This window comes from Hyla sarda, chromosome 3 (assembly GCF_029499605.1).
Source record: "Hyla sarda isolate aHylSar1 chromosome 3, aHylSar1.hap1, whole genome shotgun sequence".
Classification (NCBI taxonomy): Eukaryota; Metazoa; Chordata; class Amphibia; order Anura; family Hylidae; genus Hyla; species Hyla sarda.
This window is the reverse complement of record NC_079191.1, coordinates 250,970,224-250,991,775: the sequence shown is the minus strand read 5'-3', so window position 1 is coordinate 250,991,775 and position 21,552 is coordinate 250,970,224. Positions and strand designations below refer to the sequence as shown.

The following is a 21,552-nucleotide window of genomic DNA, read 5'->3' as shown; positions in this document are numbered from 1 at the left end:
AGTGCTAGATCCGTCTTAGGTTCGAGTAACCGCCCCGTACCAAAACCCTCCCCCCCCCTTCCTCTGTACATTTAATCTGTGTGCCAAAACAACCTAGACCTTGGTCGCCGCATTTGGTTGACAAGCAGCTCCCACGGCCTGGTGGTTAGAGCAGCAGCCTTGGAGTGCAGAGGTCGAGAGTTCGAATCCTGTGAAGATCGTGACGATGGAAGCTGTTAAAAGAGATGGATCGTGGACGATGTCGGTGGATAAATGGACTGAGGTGAGGTGGATGTCAAGGAGAGCAGATTGCGGAATAATGGATCGTGGACCTGGAGGATGTCGATGGGTGGACTGAGGTGAGGAGGATGTCAAGGAAAACAGATGTTGAGGTAAGTGGTCAGAGGGTGAAGTGGTGGGAGGTGGTTGACTACATTGAATGGAGGCTTCTAGATTGTCGATCTGCCAAAAGTGGTGTTGTGTCTGTTGCAACATGTGGGATGTTGAAAATAAAAAAAATGGGAGTGTTTATTTACCTTTTTCTTTTATATTCAAGAAAAATGATCTCCCCCTCTTGTGCCTCCAGCCCATCACACACTTCCACATCACCAACCTTCTTCCTATCACAACTTCCTTCCCACCCACACCACTCACTTCCTTACCACCCACACCACCACCACAGCTATCCACACCTCCTGGATGCCCAACCATCAACCACACACACACACACACACTAACACTTACCTTAACATACTCCATTGCCATGCTCTGCTGCCACAATTTCTCCAAACCAGCTTCAGTGTCTTCACAGGACTTGAACTGCCAACCTCTGTGCTCCAAGGCAGAAGCTCTAACCACTAGACCGTGAGAGCTACTTGGAAAATGGCAAGGATGACTGTGGTCTAGACCTGCCCCGCCCCGCCCCAACCCCCCCCCCCCCCCCTTCCTCTGTACAGTTACTCTGTGTGCCAAAACAACCTAGACCTCGGTCGCTGCATTTGGTTGACAAGCAGCTCCCACGGCCTGGTGGTTAGAGCAGCAGCCTTGGAGTGCAGAGTTCGAGAGTTCGAACCCTGTGAAGATCGTGACGATGGAAGCTGTTAAAAGAGATGGATCGTGGATGATGTTGGTGGATAAATGGACTGAGGTGAGGTGGATGTCAAGGAGAGCAGATTGCGGAATAATGGATCGTCGACCTGGAGGATGTCGATAGGTGGACTGAGGTGAGGAGGATGTCAAGGAGAACAGATGTTGAGGTAAGTGGTCAGAGGGTGAAGTGGTGGGAGGCGGTCGACTACATCGAATGGAGGCTTCTAGGTTGTCGATCTGCCAAAAGTGGTGTTGTGTCTGTTGCAACATGTGGGATGTTGAAAATAAAAAAATGGGAGTGTTTATTTGCCTTTTTTTTTTTTTATATTCAAGAAAAATGATCTCCCCCTCTAGTGCCTCCAGCCCATCACACACTTCCACATCACCAACCTTCTTCCTATCACAACTTCCTTCCCCACCACACCACTCACTTCCTTACCACCCACACCACCACCACAGCTATCCACACCTCCAACACCTTCTGGATGCCCAACCATCAACCACACACACACACACTAACACTTACCTTAACATACTCCATTGCCATGCTCTGCTGCCACAATTTCTCCAAACCAGCTTCAGTGTCTTCACAGGACTTGAACTGCCAACCTCTGTGCTCCAAGGCAGAAGCTCTAACCACTAGACCGTGAGAGCTACTTGGAAAATGGCAAGGAGGACTGTGGTCTAGACCTGCCCTGCCCCGCCCCGCCCCAACCCCCCCCCCTTCCTCTGTACAGTTACTCTGTGTGCCAAAACAACCTAGACCTCGGTCGCTGCATTTGGTTGACAAGCAGCTCCCACGGCCTGGTGGTTAGAGCAGCAGCCTTGGAGTGCAGAGGTCGAGAGTTCGAACCCTGTGAAGATCGTGACGATGGAAGCTGTTAAAAGAGATGGATCGTGGATGATGTCGGTGGATAAATGGACTGAGGTGAGGTGGATGTCAAGGAGAGCAGATTGCGGAATAATGGATCGTTGACCTGGAGGATGTCGATAGGTGGACTGAGGTGAGGAGGATGTCAAGGAGAACAGATGTTGAGGTAAGTGGTCAGAGGGTGAAGTGGTGGGAGGTGGTCGACTACATCGAATGGAGGCTTCTAGGTTGTCGATCTGCCAAAAGTGGTGTTGTGTCTGTTGCAACATGTGGGATGTTGAAAATAAAAAAATGGGAGTGTTTATTTGCCTTTTTTTTTTTTTTATATTCAAGAAAAATGATCTCCCCCTCTAGTGCCTCCAGCCCATCACACACTTCCACATCACCAACCTTCTTCCTATCACACCTTCCTTCCCACCCACACCACTCACTTCCTTACCACCCACACCACCACCACAGCTATCCACACCTCCAACACCTTCTGGATGCCCAACCATCAACACACACACACACACACACACACACACACACACACACACACACACACACACACACACTCCATTGCCATGCTCTGCTGCCACAATTTCTCCAAACCAGCTTCAGTGTCTTCACAGGACTTGAACTGCCAACCTCTGTGCTCCAAGGCAGAAGCTCTAACCACTAGACCATGAGAGCTACTTGGAAAATGGCAAGGATGACTGTGGTCTAGACCTGCCCCGCCCCGCCCCAACCCCCCCCCCCCCCCCCCCCCCCCCCTTCCTCTGTACAGTTACTCTGTGTGCCAAAACAACCTAGACCTCGGTCGCTGCATTTGGTTGACAAGCAGCTCCCACGGCCTGGTGGTTAGAGCAGCAGCCTTGGAGTGCAGAGGTCGAGAGTTCGAATCCTGTGAAGATCGTGACGATGGAAGCTGTTAAAAGAGATGGATCGTGGATGATGTCGGTGGATAAATGGACTGAGGTGAGGTGGATGTCAAGGAGAGCAGATTGCGGAATAATGGATCGTCGACCTGGAGGATGTCGATAGGTGGACTGAGGTGAGGAGGATGTCAAGGAGAACAGATGTTGAGGTAAGTGGTCAGAGGGTGAAGTGGTGGGAGGTGGTCGACTACATCGAATGGAGGCTTCTAGGTTGTCGATCTGCCAAAAGTGGTGTTGTGTCTGTTGCAACATGTGGGATGTTGAAAATAAAAAAATGGGAGTGTTTATTTGCCTTTTTTTTTTTTTTATATTCAAGAAAAATGATCTCCCCCTCTAGTGCCTCCAGCCCATCACACACTTCCACATCACCAACCTTCTTCCTATCACACCTTCCTTCCCAACCACACCACTCACTTCCTTACCACCCACACCACCACCACAGCTATCCACACCTCCAACACCTTCTGGATGCCCAACCATCAACCACACACACACACACACACACACACACACACACACACACACACACACACACCTTAACATACTCCATTGCCATGCTCTGCTGCCACAATTTCTCCAAACCAGCTTCAGTGTCTTCACAGGACTTGAACTGCCAACCTCTGTGCTCCAAGGCAGAATCTCTAACCACTAGACCGTGAGAGCTACTTGGAAAATGGCAAGGAGGACTGTGTTCTTGAACTGTCTTGACAAAAAAAGAGAAAACGAGCAGAGGGGGGCTCGAACCTAAGACCGAGCTACCTCTTAGGCTTGCAATATCTAAATTCGAGCCCCCCTCTCTTTATGGCACGCAGGACATGCAGATCATAAGTACTGGAACGATTGAGAGCTTTAAATGTAGGTAATGTACAAATCTGTATAACTTTTTGGCACCAGTTGATTTCCAAAAATACATTTTTTCCCACCGGTTCATATACATTTAACTGGGACAGTACAGGCTAGCCGAGAGCTAGGTAGGACTTAGGTTCGAGTCCCCCACTCTGTGCGCTTAATTTAGCCTTCCATGTCTTGTGGGGGTATAGCTCAGTGGTAGAGCATTTGACTGCAGATCAAGAGGTCCTTGGTTCAAATCCGAGTGCCCCCTAATCCCCCTTTTTTTTGCTTTCGAACTGAACCATATCCCACATATGTAGTTTATTGCTGAAAATTAGCAATGTCGAGGTACATGCGTGCCACATATTGCAGGGGTATAGCTCAGTGGTAGAGCCGGTTCAAGAGGTCCTTGGTTCAAATCCAAGTGCCCGCTAATGCACAATTTTTTCTTTACAGCTCAACCATATCTCATGTTTGTAGTTTATTGCAAAACATTTGCAATGTTGAGGTACAGACATTGTAAATTTTTTTGGGCCAAAAAAAAAAAAAAGGACCATAGAACTTCCTCTTGTAGCATACAGCAGCTGATAAGTATTGGAAGAGTTAAGAGCTTTAAATACAAGTCATTTCCAAATCTGTATAACTTTTTGGCACCGGTTAATAAAAAAAAAAAATTGCCACACGAGTATCCCTTTAAGATCCACGAATGTAACTTTAATCTTTTTGTGGTCTGACAAAACTTACATCTAAAAAAATAAGGTACGAGAACATGCCACCAACTACTCCAAACCCCTTAGAACACCGACATCCACATGTTTTTATATATGGACAATAAAAGCAAGGCCATTTCCTCCATCTGCTACCAAGGGGGTTCAAACCCATGAAGTTGAATTCAACCAATACAGCAGGGGATTTGAACAAACAACCTTCATGCTGCTAGGCTGCAAGGCTAACCACTGAGCTGTGAGGGATCTTGACACAGCGAGCAGAGTGCTAGATCCGTCTTAGGTTCGAGTAACCGCCCCGTACCAAAACCCTCCCCCCCCCTTCCTCTGTACATTTAATCTGTGTGCCAAAACAACCTAGACCTTGGTCGCCGCATTTGGTTGACAAGCAGCTCCCACGGCCTGGTGGTTAGAGCAGCAGCCTTGGAGTGCAGAGGTCGAGAGTTCGAATCCTGTGAAGATCGTGACGATGGAAGCTGTTAAAAGAGATGGATCGTGGACGATGTCGGTGGATAAATGGACTGAGGTGAGGTGGATGTCAAGGAGAGCAGATTGCGGGATAATGGATCGTGGACCTGGAGGATGTCGATGGGTGGACTGAGGTGAGGAGGATGTCAAGGAAAACAGATGTTGAGGTAAGTGGTGGGAGGTGGTTGACTACATCGAATGGAGGCTTCTAGATTGTCGATCTGCCAAAAGTGGTGTTGTGTCTGTTGCAACATGTGGGATGTTGAAAATAAAAAAAATGGGAGTGTTTATTTACCTTTTTCTTTTATATTCAAGAAAAATGATCTCCCCCTCTTGTGCCTCCAGCCCATCACACACTTCCACATCACCAACCTTCTTCCTATCACAACTTCCTTCCCACCCACACCACTCACTTCCTTACCACCCACACCACCACCACAGCTATCCACACCTCCTGGATGCCCAACCATCAACCACACACACACACACACACACACACACACTAACACTTACCTTAACATACTCCATTGCCATGCTCTGCTGCCACAAATTCTCCAAACCAGCTTCAGTGTCTTCACAGGACTTGAACTGCCAACCTCTGTGCTCCAAGGCAGAAGCTCTAACCACTAGACCGTGAGAGCTACTTGGAAAATGGCAAGGATGACTGTGGTCTAGACCTGCCCCGCCCCGCCCCAACCCCCCCCCCCCTTCCTCTGTACAGTTACTCTGTGTGCCAAAACAACCTAGACCTCGGTCGCTGCGTTTGGTTGACAAGCAGCTCCCACGGCCTGGTGGTTAGAGCAGCAGCCTTGGAGTGCAGAGGTCGAGAGTTCGAATCCTGTGAAGATCGTGACGATGGAAGCTGTTAAAAGAGATGGATCGTGGATGATGTTGGTGGATAAATGGACTGAGGTGAGGTGGATGTCAAGGAGAGCAGATTGTGGAATAATGGATCGTGGACCTGGAGGATGTCGATAGGTGGACTGAGGTGAGGAGGATGTCAAGGAGAACAGATGTTGAGGTAAGTGGTCAGAGGGTGAAGTGGTGGGAGGTGGTCGACTACATCGAATGGAGGCTTCTAGGTTGTCGATCTGCCAAAAGTGGTGTTGTGTCTGTTGCAACATGTGGGATGTTGAAAATAAAAAAATGGGAGTGTTTATTTGCCTTTTTTTTTTTTATATTCAAGAAAAATGATCTCCCCCTCTAGTGCCTCCAGCCCATCACACACTTCCACATCACCAACCTTCTTCCTATCACACCTTCCTTCCCACCCACACCACTCACTTCCTTACCACCCACACCACCACCACAGCTATCCACACCTCCAACACCTTCTGGATGCCCAACCATCAACCACACACACACACACACACACTAACACTTACCTTAACATACTCCATTGCCATGCTCTGCTGCCACAATTTCTTCAAACCAGCTTCAGTGTCTTCACAGGACTTGAACTGCCAACCTCTGTGCTCCAAGGCAGAAGCTCTAACCACTAGACCGTGAGAGCTACTTGGAAAATGGCAAGGAGGACTGTGGTCTTGAACTGTCTTGACAAAAAAAGAGAAAACGAGCAGAGGGGGGCTCGAACCTAAGACCGAGCTACCTCTTAGGCTTGCAATATCTAAATTCGAGCCCCCCTCTCTTTATGGCACGCAGGACATGCAGATCATAAGTACTGGAACGATTGAGAGCTTTAAATGTAGGTAATGTACAAATCTGTATAACTTTTTGGCACCAGTTGATTTCCAAAAATACATTTTTTCCCACCGGTTCATATACATTTAACTGGGACAGTACAGGCTAGCCGAGAGCTAGGTAGGACTTAGGTTCGAGTCCCCCACTCTGTGCGCTTAATTTAGCCTTCCATGTCTTGTGGGGGTATAGCTCAGTGGTAGAGCATTTGACTGCAGATCAAGAGGTCCTTGGTTCAAATCCGAGTGCCCCCTAATCCCCCTTTTTTTTGCTTTCGAACTGAACCATATCCCACATATGTAGTTTATTGCTGAAAATTAGCAATGTCGAGGTACATGCGTGCCACATATTGCAGGGGTATAGCTCAGTGGTAGAGCCGGTTCAAGAGGTCCTTGGTTCAAATCCAAGTGCCCGCTAATGCACAATTTTTTCTTTACAGCTCAACCATATCTCATGTTTGTAGTTTATTGCAAAACATTTGCAATGTTGAGGTACAGACATTGTAAATTTTTTTGGGCCAAAAAAAAAAAAAGGACCATAGAACTTCCTCTTGTAGCATACAGCAGCTGATAAGTATTGGAAGAGTTAAGAGCTTTAAATACAAGTCATTTCCAAATCTGTATAACTTTTTGGCACCGGTTAATAAAAAAAAAAAATTGCCACACGAGTATCCCTTTAAGATCCACGAATGTAACTTTAATCTTTTTGTGGTCTGACAAAACTTACAACTAAAAAAATAAGGTACGAGAACATGCCACCAACTACTCCAAACCCCTTAGAACACCGACATCCACATGTTTTTATATATGGACAATAAAAGCAAGGCCATTTCCTCCATCTGCTACCAAGGGGGTTCAAACCCATGAAGTTGGATTCAACCAATACAGCAGGGGATTTGAACAAACAACCTTCATGCTGCTAGGCTGCAAGGCTAACCACTGAGCTGTGAGGGATCTTGACACAGCGAGCAGAGTGCTAGATCCGTTGTAGGTTCGAGTAACCGCCCCGTACCAAAACCCTCCCCCCCCCCCCCTTCCTCTGTACATTTAATCTGTGTGCCAAAACAACCTAGACCTTGGTCGCCGCATATGGTTGACAAGCAGCTCCCACAGCCTGGTGGTTAGAGCAGCAGCCTTGGAGTGCAGAGGTCGAGAGTTCGAATCCTGTGAAGATCGTGACGATGGAAGCTGTTAAAAGAGATGGATCGTGGACGATGTCGGTGCATAAATGGACTGAGGTGAGGTGGATGTCAAGGAGAGCAGATTGCGGAATAATGGATCGTGGACCTGGAGGATGTCGATGGGTGGACTGAGGTGAGGAGGATGTCAAGGAAAACAGATGTTGAGGTAAGTGGTCAGAGGGTGAAGTGGTGGGAGGTGGTTGACTACATCGAATGGAGGCTTCTAGATTGTCGATCTGCCAAAAGTGGTGTTGTGTCTGTTGCAACATGTGGGATGTTGAAAATAAAAAAAATGGGAGTGTTTATTTACCTTTTTCTTTTATATTCAAGAAAAATGATCTCCCCCTCTTGTGCCTCCAGCCCATCACACACTTCCACATCACCAACCTTCTTCCTATCACAACTTCCTTCCCACCCACACCACTCACTTCCTTACCACCCACACCACCACCACAGCTATCCACACCTCCTGGATGCCCAACCATCAACCACACACACACACACACACACTAACACTTACCTTAACATACTCCATTGCCATGCTCTGCTGCCACAATTTCTCCAAACCAGCTTCAGTGTCTTCACAGGACTTGAACTGCCAACCTCTGTGCTCCAAGGCAGAAGCTCTAACCACTAGACCGTGAGAGCTACTTGGAAAATGGCAAGGAGGACTGTGGTCTAGACCTGCCCTGCCCCGCCCCGCCCCAACCCCCCCCCCTTCCTCTGTACAGTTACTCTGTGTGCCAAAACAACCTAGACCTCGGTCGCTGCATTTGGTTGACAAGCAGCTCCCACGGCCTGGTGGTTAGAGCAGCAGCCTTGGAGTGCAGAGGTCGAGAGTTCGAACCCTGTGAAGATCGTGACGATGGAAGCTGTTAAAAGAGATGGATCGTGGATGATGTCGGTGGATAAATGGACTGAGGTGAGGTGGATGTCAAGGAGAGCAGATTGCGGAATAATGGATCGTTGACCTGGAGGATGTCGATAGGTGGACTGAGGTGAGGAGGATGTCAAGGAGAACAGATGTTGAGGTAAGTGGTCAGAGGGTGAAGTGGTGGGAGGTGGTCGACTACATCGAATGGAGGCTTCTAGGTTGTCGATCTGCCAAAAGTGGTGTTGTGTCTGTTGCAACATGTGGGATGTTGAAAATAAAAAAATGGGAGTGTTTATTTGCCTTTTTTTTTTTTTTATATTCAAGAAAAATGATCTCCCCCTCTAGTGCCTCCAGCCCATCACACACTTCCACATCACCAACCTTCTTCCTATCACACCTTCCTTCCCACCCACACCACTCACTTCCTTACCACCCACACCACCACCACAGCTATCCACACCTCCAACACCTTCTGGATGCCCAACCATCAACCACACACACACACACACACACACACACACACACACACACACACACACTCCATTGCCATGCTCTGCTGCCACAATTTCTCCAAACCAGCTTCAGTGTCTTCACAGGACTTGAACTGCCAACCTCTGTGCTCCAAGGCAGAAGCTCTAACCACTAGACCATGAGAGCTACTTGGAAAATGGCAAGGATGACTGTGGTCTAGACCTGCCCCGCCCCGCCCCAACCCCCCCCCCCCCCCCTTCCTCTGTACAGTTACTCTGTGTGCCAAAACAACCTAGACCTCGGTCGCTGCATTTGGTTGACAAGCAGCTCCCACGGCCTGGTGGTTAGAGCAGCAGCCTTGGAGTGCAGAGGTCGAGAGTTCGAATCCTGTGAAGATCGTGACGATGGAAGCTGTTAAAAGAGATGGATCGTGGATGATGTCGGTGGATAAATGGACTGAGGTGAGGTGGATGTCAAGGAGAGCAGATTGCGGAATAATGGATCGTCGACCTGGAGGATGTCGATAGGTGGACTGAGGTGAGGAGGATGTCAAGGAGAACAGATGTTGAGGTAAGTGGTCAGAGGGTGAAGTGGTGGGAGGTGGTCGACTACATCGAATGGAGGCTTCTAGGTTGTCGATCTGCCAAAAGTGGTGTTGTGTCTGTTGCAACATGTGGGATGTTGAAAATAAAAAAATGGGAGTGTTTATTTGCCTTTTTTTTTTTTTTATATTCAAGAAAAATGATCTCCCCCTCTAGTGCCTCCAGCCCATCACACACTTCCACATCACCAACCTTCTTCCTATCACACCTTCCTTCCCAACCACACCACTCACTTCCTTACCACCCACACCACCACCACAGCTATCCACACCTCCAACACCTTCTGGATGCCCAACCATCAACCACACACACACACACACACACACACACACACACACACACACACACACACACACCTTAACATACTCCATTGCCATGCTCTGCTGCCACAATTTCTCCAAACCAGCTTCAGTGTCTTCACAGGACTTGAACTGCCAACCTCTGTGCTCCAAGGCAGAATCTCTAACCACTAGACCGTGAGAGCTACTTGGAAAATGGCAAGGAGGACTGTGTTCTTGAACTGTCTTGACAAAAAAAGAGAAAACGAGCAGAGGGGGGCTCGAACCTAAGACCGAGCTACCTCTTAGGCTTGCAATATCTAAATTCGAGCCCCCCTCTCTTTATGGCACGCAGGACATGCAGATCATAAGTACTGGAACGATTGAGAGCTTTAAATGTAGGTAATGTACAAATCTGTATAACTTTTTGGCACCAGTTGATTTCCAAAAATACATTTTTTCCCACCGGTTCATATACATTTAACTGGGACAGTACAGGCTAGCCGAGAGCTAGGTAGGACTTAGGTTCGAGTCCCCCACTCTGTGCGCTTAATTTAGCCTTCCATGTCTTGTGGGGGTATAGCTCAGTGGTAGAGCATTTGACTGCAGATCAAGAGGTCCTTGGTTCAAATCCGAGTGCCCCCTAATCCCCCTTTTTTTTGCTTTCGAACTGAACCATATCCCACATATGTAGTTTATTGCTGAAAATTAGCAATGTCGAGGTACATGCGTGCCACATATTGCAGGGGTATAGCTCAGTGGTAGAGCCGGTTCAAGAGGTCCTTGGTTCAAATCCAAGTGCCTGCTAATGCACAATTTTTTCTTTACAGCTCAACCATATCTCATGTTTGTAGTTTATTGCAAAACATTTGCAATGTTGAGGTACAGACATTGTAAATTTTTTTGGGCCAAAAAAAAAAAAAAGGACCATAGAACTTCCTCTTGTAGCATACAGCAGCTGATAAGTATTGGAAGAGTTAAGAGCTTTAAATACAAGTCATTTCCAAATCTGTATAACTTTTTGGCACCGGTTAATAAAAAAAAAAAATTGCCACACGAGTATCCCTTTAAGATCCACGAATGTAACTTTAATCTTTTTGTGGTCTGACAAAACTTACATCTAAAAAAATAAGGTACGAGAACATGCCACCAACTACTCCAAACCCCTTAGAACACCGACATCCACATGTTTTTATATATGGACAATAAAAGCAAGGCCATTTCCTCCATCTGCTACCAAGGGGGTTCAAACCCATGAAGTTGAATTCAACCAATACAGCAGGGGATTTGAACAAACAACCTTCATGCTGCTAGGCTGCAAGGCTAACCACTGAGCTGTGAGGGATCTTGACACAGCGAGCAGAGTGCTAGATCCGTCTTAGGTTCGAGTAACCGCCCCGTACCAAAACCCTCCCCCCCCCTTCCTCTGTACATTTAATCTGTGTGCCAAAACAACCTAGACCTTGGTCGCCGCATTTGGTTGACAAGCAGCTCCCACGGCCTGGTGGTTAGAGCAGCAGCCTTGGAGTGCAGAGGTCGAGAGTTCGAATCCTGTGAAGATCGTGACGATGGAAGCTGTTAAAAGAGATGGATCGTGGACGATGTCGGTGGATAAATGGACTGAGGTGAGGTGGATGTCAAGGAGAGCAGATTGCGGAATAATGGATCGTGGACCTGGAGGATGTCGATGGGTGGACTGAGGTGAGGAGGATGTCAAGGAAAACAGATGTTGAGGTAAGTGGTCAGAGGGTGAAGTGGTGGGAGGTGGTTGACTACATCGAATGGAGGCTTCTAGATTGTCGATCTGCCAAAAGTGGTGTTGTGTCTGTTGCAACATGTGGGATGTTGAAAATAAAAAAATGGGAGTGTTTATTTGCCTTTTTTTTTTTTATATTCAAGAAAAATGATCTCCCCCTCTAGTGCCTCCAGCCCATCACACACTTCCACATCACCAACCTTCTTCCTATCACACCTTCCTTCCCACCCACACCACTCACTTCCTTACCACCCACACCACCACCACAGCTATCCACACCTCCAACACCTTCTGGATGCCCAACCATCAACCACACACACACACACACACTAACACTTACCTTAACATACTCCATTGCCATGCTCTGCTGCCACAATTTCTTCAAACCAGCTTCAGTGTCTTCACAGGACTTGAACTGCCAACCTCTGTGCTCCAAGGCAGAAGCTCTAACCACTAGACCGTGAGAGCTACTTGGAAAATGGCAAGGAGGACTGTGGTCTTGAACTGTCTTGACAAAAAAAGAGAAAACGAGCAGAGGGGGGCTCGAACCTAAGACCGAGCTACCTCTTAGGCTTGCAATATCTAAATTCGAGCCCCCCTCTCTTTATGGCACGCAGGACATGCAGATCATAAGTACTGGAACGATTGAGAGCTTTAAATGTAGGTAATGTACAAATCTGTATAACTTTTTGGCACCAGTTGATTTCCAAAAATACATTTTTTCCCACCGGTTCATATACATTTAACTGGGACAGTACAGGCTAGCCGAGAGCTAGGTAGGACTTAGGTTCGAGTCCCCCACTCTGTGCGCTTAATTTAGCCTTCCATGTCTTGTGGGGGTATAGCTCAGTGGTAGAGCATTTGACTGCAGATCAAGAGGTCCTTGGTTCAAATCCGAGTGCCCCCTAATCCCCCTTTTTTTTGCTTTCGAACTGAACCATATCCCACATATGTAGTTTATTGCTGAAAATTAGCAATGTCGAGGTACATGCGTGCCACATATTGCAGGGGTATAGCTCAGTGGTAGAGCCGGTTCAAGAGGTCCTTGGTTCAAATCCAAGTGCCCGCTAATGCACAATTTTTTCTTTACAGCTCAACCATATCTCATGTTTGTAGTTTATTGCAAAACATTTGCAATGTTGAGGTACAGACATTGTAAATTTTTTTGGGCCAAAAAAAAAAAAAAGGACCATAGAACTTCCTCTTGTAGCATACAGCAGCTGATAAGTATTGGAAGAGTTAAGAGCTTTAAATACAAGTCATTTCCAAATCTGTATAACTTTTTGGCACCGGTTAATAAAAAAAAAAAATTGCCACACGAGTATCCCTTTAAGATCCACGAATGTAACTTTAATCTTTTTGTGGTCTGACAAAACTTACATCTAAAAAAATAAGGTACGAGAACATGCCACCAACTACTCCAAACCCCTTAGAACACCGACATCCACATGTTTTTATATATGGACAATAAAAGCAAGGCCATTTCCTCCATCTGCTACCAAGGGGGTTCAAACCCATGAAGTTGAATTCAACCAATACAGCAGGGGATTTGAACAAACAACCTTCATGCTGCTAGGCTGCAAGGCTAACCACTGAGCTGTGAGGGATCTTGACACAGCGAGCAGAGTGCTAGATCCGTCGTAGGTTAGAGTAACCGCCCCGTACCAAAACCCTCCCCCCCCCTTCCTCTGTACATTTAATCTGTGTGCCAAAACAACCTAGACCTTGGTCGCCGCATTTGGTTGACAAGCAGCTCCCACGGCCTGGTGGTTAGAGCAGCAGCCTTGGAGTGCAGAGGTCGAGAGTTCGAATCCTGTGAAGATCGTGACGATGGAAGCTGTTAAAAGAGATGGATCGTGGACGATGTCGGTGGATAAATGGACTGAGGTGAGGTGGATGTCAAGGAGAGCAGATTGCGGGATAATGGATCGTGGACCTGGAGGATGTCGATGGGTGGACTGAGGTGAGGAGGATGTCAAGGAAAACAGATGTTGAGGTAAGTGGTGGGAGGTGGTTGACTACATCGAATGGAGGCTTCTAGATTGTCGATCTGCCAAAAGTGGTGTTGTGTCTGTTGCAACATGTGGGATGTTGAAAATAAAAAAAATGGGAGTGTTTATTTACCTTTTTCTTTTATATTCAAGAAAAATGATCTCCCCCTCTTGTGCCTCCAGCCCATCACACACTTCCACATCACCAACCTTCTTCCTATCACAACTTCCTTCCCACCCACACCACTCACTTCCTTACCACCCACACCACCACCACAGCTATCCACACCTCCTGGATGCCCAACCATCAACCACACACACACACACACACACACACACACACTAACACTTACCTTAACATACTCCATTGCCATGCTCTGCTGCCACAAATTCTCCAAACCAGCTTCAGTGTCTTCACAGGACTTGAACTGCCAACCTCTGTGCTCCAAGGCAGAAGCTCTAACCACTAGACCGTGAGAGCTACTTGGAAAATGGCAAGGATGACTGTGGTCTAGACCTGCCCCGCCCCGCCCCAACCCCCCCCCCCCCTTCCTCTGTACAGTTACTCTGTGTGCCAAAACAACCTAGACCTCGGTCGCTGCGTTTGGTTGACAAGCAGCTCCCACGGCCTGGTGGTTAGAGCAGCAGCCTTGGAGTGCAGAGGTCGAGAGTTCGAATCCTGTGAAGATCGTGACGATGGAAGCTGTTAAAAGAGATGGATCGTGGATGATGTTGGTGGATAAATGGACTGAGGTGAGGTGGATGTCAAGGAGAGCAGATTGTGGAATAATGGATCGTGGACCTGGAGGATGTCGATAGGTGGACTGAGGTGAGGAGGATGTCAAGGAGAACAGATGTTGAGGTAAGTGGTCAGAGGGTGAAGTGGTGGGAGGTGGTCGACTACATCGAATGGAGGCTTCTAGGTTGTCGATCTGCCAAAAGTGGTGTTGTGTCTGTTGCAACATGTGGGATGTTGAAAATAAAAAAATGGGAGTGTTTATTTGCCTTTTTTTTTTTTATATTCAAGAAAAATGATCTCCCCCTCTAGTGCCTCCAGCCCATCACACACTTCCACATCACCAACCTTCTTCCTATCACACCTTCCTTCCCACCCACACCACTCACTTCCTTACCACCCACACCACCACCACAGCTATCCACACCTCCAACACCTTCTGGATGCCCAACCATCAACCACACACACACACACACACACTAACACTTACCTTAACATACTCCATTGCCATGCTCTGCTGCCACAATTTCTTCAAACCAGCTTCAGTGTCTTCACAGGACTTGAACTGCCAACCTCTGTGCTCCAAGGCAGAAGCTCTAACCACTAGACCGTGAGAGCTACTTGGAAAATGGCAAGGAGGACTGTGGTCTTGAACTGTCTTGACAAAAAAAGAGAAAACGAGCAGAGGGGGGCTCGAACCTAAGACCGAGCTACCTCTTAGGCTTGCAATATCTAAATTCGAGCCCCCCTCTCTTTATGGCACGCAGGACATGCAGATCATAAGTACTGGAACGATTGAGAGCTTTAAATGTAGGTAATGTACAAATCTGTATAACTTTTTGGCACCAGTTGATTTCCAAAAATACATTTTTTCCCACCGGTTCATATACATTTAACTGGGACAGTACAGGCTAGCCGAGAGCTAGGTAGGACTTAGGTTCGAGTCCCCCACTCTGTGCGCTTAATTTAGCCTTCCATGTCTTGTGGGGGTATAGCTCAGTGGTAGAGCATTTGACTGCAGATCAAGAGGTCCTTGGTTCAAATCCGAGTGCCCCCTAATCCCCCTTTTTTTTGCTTTCGAACTGAACCATATCCCACATATGTAGTTTATTGCTGAAAATTAGCAATGTCGAGGTACATGCGTGCCACATATTGCAGGGGTATAGCTCAGTGGTAGAGCCGGTTCAAGAGGTCCTTGGTTCAAATCCAAGTGCCCGCTAATGCACAATTTTTTCTTTACAGCTCAACCATATCTCATGTTTGTAGTTTATTGCAAAACATTTGCAATGTTGAGGTACAGACATTGTAAATTTTTTTGGGCCAAAAAAAAAAAAAGGACCATAGAACTTCCTCTTGTAGCATACAGCAGCTGATAAGTATTGGAAGAGTTAAGAGCTTTAAATACAAGTCATTTCCAAATCTGTATAACTTTTTGGCACCGGTTAATAAAAAAAAAAAATTGCCACACGAGTATCCCTTTAAGATCCACGAATGTAACTTTAATCTTTTTGTGGTCTGACAAAACTTACAACTAAAAAAATAAGGTACGAGAACATGCCACCAACTACTCCAAACCCCTTAGAACACCGACATCCACATGTTTTTATATATGGACAATAAAAGCAAGGCCATTTCCTCCATCTGCTACCAAGGGGGTTCAAACCCATGAAGTTGGATTCAACCAATACAGCAGGGGATTTGAACAAACAACCTTCATGCTGCTAGGCTGCAAGGCTAACCACTGAGCTGTGAGGGATCTTGACACAGCGAGCAGAGTGCTAGATCCGTTGTAGGTTCGAGTAACCGCCCCGTACCAAAACCCTCCCCCCCCCCCCCTTCCTCTGTACATTTAATCTGTGTGCCAAAACAACCTAGACCTTGGTCGCCGCATATGGTTGACAAGCAGCTCCCACAGCCTGGTGGTTAGAGCAGCAGCCTTGGAGTGCAGAGGTCGAGAGTTCGAATCCTGTGAAGATCGTGACGATGGAAGCTGTTAAAAGAGATGGATCGTGGACGATGTCGGTGCATAAATGGACTGAGGTGAGGTGGATGTCAAGGAGAGCAGATTGCGGAATAATGGATCGTGGACCTGGAGGATGTCGATGGGTGGACTGAGGTGAGGAGGATGTCAAGGAAAACAGATGTTGAGGTAAGTGGTCAGAGGGTGAAGTGGTGGGAGGTGGTTGACTACATCGAATGGAGGCTTCTAGATTGTCGATCTGCCAAAAGTGGTGTTGTGTCTGTTGCAACATGTGGGATGTTGAAAATAAAAAAAATGGGAGTGTTTATTTACCTTTTTCTTTTATATTCAAGAAAAATGATCTCCCCCTCTAGTGCCTCCAGCCCATCACACACTTCCACATCACCAACCTTCTTCCTATCACAACTTCCTTCCCACCCACACCACTCACTTCCTTACCACCCACACCACCACCACAGCTATCCACACCTCCTGGATGCCCAACCATCAACCACACACACACACACACACACTAACACTTACCTTAACATACTCCATTGCCATGCTCTGCTGCCACAATTTCTCCAAACCAGCTTCAGTGTCTTCACAGGACTTGAACTGCCAACCTCTGTGCTCCAAGGCAGAAGCTCTAACCACTAGACCGTGAGAGCTACTTGGAAAATGGCAAGGATGACTGTGGTCTAGACCTGCCCCGCCCCGCCCCAACCCCCCCCCCCCCCCCTTCCTCTGTACAGTTACTCTGTGTGCCAAAACAACCTAGACCTCGGTCGCTGCATTTGGTTGACAAGCAGCTCCCACGGCCTGGTGGTTAGAGCAGCAGCCTTGGAGTGCAGAGGTCGAGAGTTCGAATCCTGTGAAGATCGTGACGATGGAAGCTGTTAAAAGAGATGGATCGTGGATGATGTCGGTGGATAAATGGACTGAGGTGAGGTGGATGTCAAGGAGAGCAGATTGCGGAATAATGGATCGTCGACCTGGAGGATGTCGATAGGTGGACTGAGGTGAGGAGGATGTCAAGGAGAACAGATGTTGAGGTAAGTGGTCAGAGGGTGAAGTGGTGGGAGGTGGTCGACTACATCGAATGGAGGCTTCTAGGTTGTCGATCTGCCAAAAGTGGTGTTGTGTCTGTTGCAACATGTGGGATGTTGAAAATAAAAAAATGGGAGTGTTTATTTGCCTTTTTTTTTTTTTTATATTCAAGAAAAATGATCTCCCCCTCTAGTGCCTCCAGCCCATCACACACTTCCACATCACCAACCTTCTTCCTATCACACCTTCCTTCCCAACCACACCACTCACTTCCTTACCACCCACACCACCACCACAGCTATCCACACCTCCAACACCTTCTGGATGCCCAACCATCAACCACACACACACACACACACACACACACACCTTAACATACTCCATTGCCATGCTCTGCTGCCACAATTTCTCCAAACCAGCTTCAGTGTCTTCACAGGACTTGAACTGCCAACCTCTGTGCTCCAAGGCAGAATCTCTAACCACTAGACCGTGAGAGCTACTTGGAAAATGGCAAGGAGGACTGTGTTCTTGAACTGTCTTGACAAAAAAAGAGAAAACGAGCAGAGGGGGGCTCGAACCTAAGACCGAGCTACCTCTTAGGCTTGCAATATCTAAATTCGAGCCCCCCTCTCTTTATGGCACGCAGGACATGCAGATCATAAGTACTGGAACGATTGAGAGCTTTAAATGTAGGTAATGTACAAATCTGTATAACTTTTTGGCACCAGTTGATTTCCAAAAATACATTTTTTCCCACCGGTTCATATACATTTAACTGGGACAGTACAGGCTAGCCGAGAGCTAGGTAGGACTTAGGTTCGAGTCCCCCACTCTGTGCGCTTAATTTAGCCTTCCATGTCTTGTGGGGGTATAGCTCAGTGGTAGAGCATTTGACTGCAGATCAAGAGGTCCTTGGTTCAAATCCGAGTGCCCCCTAATCCCCCTTTTTTTTGCTTTCGAACTGAACCATATCCCACATATGTAGTTTATTGCTGAAAATTAGCAATGTCGAGGTACATGCGTGCCACATATTGCAGGGGTATAGCTCAGTGGTAGAGCCGGTTCAAGAGGTCCTTGGTTCAAATCCAAGTGCCTGCTAATGCACAATTTTTTCTTTACAGCTCAACCATATCTCATGTTTGTAGTTTATTGCAAAACATTTGCAATGTTGAGGTACAGACATTGTAAATTTTTTTGGGCCAAAAAAAAAAAAAAGGACCATAGAACTTCCTCTTGTAGCATACAGCAGCTGATAAGTATTGGAAGAGTTAAGAGCTTTAAATACAAGTCATTTCCAAATCTGTATAACTTTTTGGCACCGGTTAATAAAAAAAAAAAATTGCCACACGAGTATCCCTTTAAGATCCACGAATGTAACTTTAATCTTTTTGTGGTCTGACAAAACTTACATCTAAAAAAATAAGGTACGAGAACATGCCACCAACTACTCCAAACCCCTTAGAACACCGACATCCACATGTTTTTATATATGGACAATAAAAGCAAGGCCATTTCCTCCATCTGCTACCAAGGGGGTTCAAACCCATGAAGTTGAATTCAACCAATACAGCAGGGGATTTGAACAAACAACCTTCATGCTGCTAGGCTGCAAGGCTAACCACTGAGCTGTGAGGGATCTTGACACAGCGAGCAGAGTGCTAGATCCGTCTTAGGTTCGAGTAACCGCCCCGTACCAAAACCCTCCCCCCCCCTTCCTCTGTACATTTAATCTGTGTGCCAAAACAACCTAGACCTTGGTCGCCGCATTTGGTTGACAAGCAGCTCCCACGGCCTGGTGGTTAGAGCAGCAGCCTTGGAGTGCAGAGGTCGAGAGTTCGAATCCTGTGAAGATCGTGACGATGGAAGCTGTTAAAAGAGATGGATCGTGGACGATGTCGGTGGATAAATGGACTGAGGTGAGGTGGATGTCAAGGAGAGCAGATTGCGGAATAATGGATCGTGGACCTGGAGGATGTCGATGGGTGGACTGAGGTGAGGAGGATGTCAAGGAAAACAGATGTTGAGGTAAGTGGTCAGAGGGTGAAGTGGTGGGAGGTGGTTGACTACATCGAATGGAGGCTTCTAGATTGTCGATCTGCCAAAAGTGGTGTTGTGTCTGTTGCAACATGTGGGATGTTGAAAATAAAAAAATGGGAGTGTTTATTTGCCTTTTTTTTTTTTATATTCAAGAAAAATGATCTCCCCCTCTAGTGCCTCCAGCCCATCACACACTTCCACATCACCAACCTTCTTCCTATCACACCTTCCTTCCCACCCACACCACTCACTTCCTTACCACCCACACCACCACCACAGCTATCCACACCTCCAACACCTTCTGGATGCCCAACCATCAACCACACACACACACACACACTAACACTTACCTTAACATACTCCATTGCCATGCTCTGCTGCCACAATTTCTTCAAACCAGCTTCAGTGTCTTCACAGGACTTGAACTGCCAACCTCTGTGCTCCAAGGCAGAAGCTCTAACCACTAGACCGTGAGAGCTACTTGGAAAATGGCAAGGAGGACTGTGGTCTTGAACTGTCTTGACAAAAAAAGAGAAAACGAGCAGAGGGGGGCTCGAACCTAAGACCGAGCTACCTCTTAGGCTTGCAATATCTAAATTCGAGCCCCCCTCTCTTTATGGCACGCAGGACATGCAGATCATAAGTACTGGAACGATTGAGAGCTTTAAATGTAGGTAATGTACAAATCTGTATAACTTTTTGGCACCAGTTGATTTCCAAAAATACATTTTTTCCCACCGGTTCATATACATTTAACTGGGACAGTACAGGCTAGCCGAGAGCTAGGTAGGACTTAGGTTCGAGTCCCCCACTCTGTGCGCTTAATTTAGCCTTCCATGTCTTGTGGGGGTATAGCTCAGTGGTAGAGCATTTGACTGCAGATCAAGAGGTCCTTGGTTCAAATCCGAGTGCCCCCTAATCCCCCTTTTTTTTGCTTTCGAACTGAACCATATCCCACATATGTAGTTTATTGCTGAAAATTAGCAATGTCGAGGTACATGCGTGCCACATATTGCAGGGGTATAGCTCAGTGGTAGAGCCGGTTCAAGAGGTCCTTGGTTCAAATCCAAGTGCCCGCTAATGCACAATTTTTTCTTTACAGCTCAACCATATCTCATGTTTGTAGTTTATTGCAAAACATTTGCAATGTTGAGGTACAGACATTGTAAATTTTTTTGGGCCAAAAAAAAAAAAAAGGACCATAGAACTTCCTCTTGTAGCATACAGCAGCTGATAAGTATTGGAAGAGTTAAGAGCTTTAAATACAAGTCATTTCCAAATCTGTATAACTTTTTGGCACCGGTTAATAAAAAAAAAAAATTGCCACACGAGTATCCCTTTAAGATCCACGAATGTAACTTTAATCTTTTTGTGGTCTGACAAAACTTACATCTAAAAAAATAAGGTACGAGAACATGCCACCAACTACTCCAAACCCCTTAGAACACCGACATCCACATGTTTTTATATATGGACAATAAAAGCAAGGCCATTTCCTCCATCTGCTACCAAGGGGGTTCAAACCCATGAAGTTGAATTCAACCAATACAGCAGGGGATTTGAACAAACAACCTTCATGCTGCTAGGCTGCAAGGCTAACCACTGAGCTGTGAGGGATCTTGACACAGCGAGCAGAGTGCTAGATCCGTCTTAGGTTCGAGTAACCGCCCCGTACCAAAACCCTCCCCCCCCCTTCCTCTGTACATTTAATCTGTGTGCCAAAACAACCTAGACCTTGGTCGCCGCATTTGGTTGACAAGCAGCTCCCACGGCCTGGTGGTTAGAGCAGCAGCCTTGGAGTGCAGAGGTCGAGAGTTCGAATCCTGTGAAGATCGTGACGATGGAAGCTGTTAAAAGAGATGGATCGTGGACGATGTCGGTGGATAAATGGACTGAGGTGAGGTGGATGTCAAGGAGAGCAGATTGCGGAATAATGGATCGTGGACCTGGAGGATGTCGATGGGTGGACTGAGGTGAGGAGGATGTCAAGGAAAACAGATGTTGAGGTAAGTGGTCAGAGGGTGAAGTGGTGGGAG

At 46.9% G+C, this 21,552-nt stretch overlaps 7 non-coding genes across 7 annotated transcripts; all 7 read left to right on the top strand.

Annotated features, from left to right (window-relative positions):
* The first annotated feature begins 3,889 nt into the window (after positions 1-3,889).
* On the top strand, positions 3,890-3,961 carry TRNAC-GCA (transfer RNA cysteine (anticodon GCA)). Its single transcript has one exon. It is a non-coding gene; the product is annotated as a tRNA-Cys (tRNA).
* A 2,802-nt stretch (positions 3,962-6,763) lies between these two features.
* TRNAC-GCA (transfer RNA cysteine (anticodon GCA)) lies at positions 6,764-6,835 on the top strand. The gene has a single exon. It is a non-coding gene; the product is annotated as a tRNA-Cys (tRNA).
* Positions 6,836-10,559: 3,724 nt separating this feature from the next.
* On the top strand, positions 10,560-10,631 carry TRNAC-GCA (transfer RNA cysteine (anticodon GCA)). Its single transcript has one exon. It is a non-coding gene; the product is annotated as a tRNA-Cys (tRNA).
* A 1,946-nt stretch (positions 10,632-12,577) lies between these two features.
* On the top strand, positions 12,578-12,649 carry TRNAC-GCA (transfer RNA cysteine (anticodon GCA)). Its single transcript has one exon. It is a non-coding gene; the product is annotated as a tRNA-Cys (tRNA).
* Positions 12,650-15,454: 2,805 nt separating this feature from the next.
* Positions 15,455-15,526, top strand: TRNAC-GCA (transfer RNA cysteine (anticodon GCA)). The gene has a single exon. It is a non-coding gene; the product is annotated as a tRNA-Cys (tRNA).
* A 2,817-nt stretch (positions 15,527-18,343) lies between these two features.
* On the top strand, positions 18,344-18,415 carry TRNAC-GCA (transfer RNA cysteine (anticodon GCA)). The gene has a single exon. It is a non-coding gene; the product is annotated as a tRNA-Cys (tRNA).
* Positions 18,416-20,361: 1,946 nt separating this feature from the next.
* Positions 20,362-20,433, top strand: TRNAC-GCA (transfer RNA cysteine (anticodon GCA)). The gene has a single exon. It is a non-coding gene; the product is annotated as a tRNA-Cys (tRNA).
* Positions 20,434-21,552: the final 1,119 nt, after the last annotated feature.